Here is a 1095-nt window from a genome sequence, read left to right as displayed (position 1 = left end):
CCACACGTACACACCACACACTAGACACACACCACACATACCACGCACATACACCACATACCACACACATACACATACACACACCACACACACACACCACATATACCACACACAGAGACACCAAACACACACACAGACACACCACACACATACACACACCACACACACACCACACATACACACCACACATACGCACATACACCACACATACCACACACATACATACCACACACATACACACCACATATACCACACACATACACACACCACACACACACACCCCATACACACATCATACACAAGGAAACCAATCTCAAGGGGATTTCAAATCCCTCAGACTGAATGTGGTAAGAGGTGGGTTCTAGGGCCAAGCTCTTGCGGGGAAAGGCCATAGCCGGCAGGGCCCCTGTGGCTGAAGGCTACTGACCAGATGGAGTTCTTTCTGAAACTCCTCTTTGTGATTTTTCTTTTTGCGTTCCAGGCAGTTTTTCTTCAGACCCCTGTACTTCTCCTTGCCATCCCCCTTGTCTGTTTTCACGATGTCCTTAGTTCCGCTGAGCTCCACGGAGTAAATTTCTGGGGTTTGCTGAAAGAGAAGCGCAGGTGCAATATCAATATTGGCCCCAAATGGGGTTTCCGAAGAGGCGCTGAGCGCCCCTCTGCGGGGTCGGGACCTGCAGGAGTCAGGAGCCCCTTCTCCCTTTCCTTTCCTCCTCTGGGGAGGCCGGAGGGAGTCGGACAGTGGAGTCTCTCCCCCACCTCCCGCTGACCTTGGCGTCCCCTCCGCCCGTGTAGAGGGGAGGCGGGGTGGGCACAGGCCAGCCAGCAGCTCCTCGGGGTGACCCTTCTCTGGGTGGAACAGGTGGGGAGTTACCCCCCAACTCCTGACTGATACCTCCAAGGAGCGGCGAGGTTTCCTCTGAGGTGTCCTTCCCAGAGGACACACCAGCTGCGCGTCCTGTTTCCTGGGGAGGGGGCACCCACTAAGCCTACGACCCTCAGTCCTGATCGGGGGGCCCTAACCGGAGGGCATCCCTGTCACCCCATCTGCCCGAGTCGGAGCCCGCAGGTGCTACGGAGCTGGCCCAGGACCCC

At 56.4% G+C, this 1095-nt stretch overlaps 1 protein-coding gene across 1 annotated transcript in view; it reads right to left on the bottom strand.

Annotated features, from left to right (window-relative positions):
* Positions 1 to 589, bottom strand: part of ATP12A (ATPase, H+/K+ transporting, nongastric, alpha polypeptide) — a 30902-nt gene extending 30313 nt beyond the window's left edge. Inside the window, exon 1 of the mRNA XM_011999984.1 lies at positions 428 to 589. The gene's annotated coding sequence lies outside the window, so the exon portion shown is untranslated. The remainder of the gene's footprint in view (positions 1 to 427) is intronic.
* Positions 590 to 1095: the final 506 nt, after the last annotated feature.

The sequence above is a fragment of the Mandrillus leucophaeus genome, unplaced genomic scaffold (genome assembly GCF_000951045.1).
Source record: "Mandrillus leucophaeus isolate KB7577 unplaced genomic scaffold, Mleu.le_1.0 Scaffold61, whole genome shotgun sequence".
Taxonomy (NCBI): domain Eukaryota; kingdom Metazoa; phylum Chordata; class Mammalia; order Primates; family Cercopithecidae; genus Mandrillus; species Mandrillus leucophaeus.
Note: the sequence above shows the minus strand (reverse complement) of the source record. Positions and strands in the feature narration are given on the sequence as shown.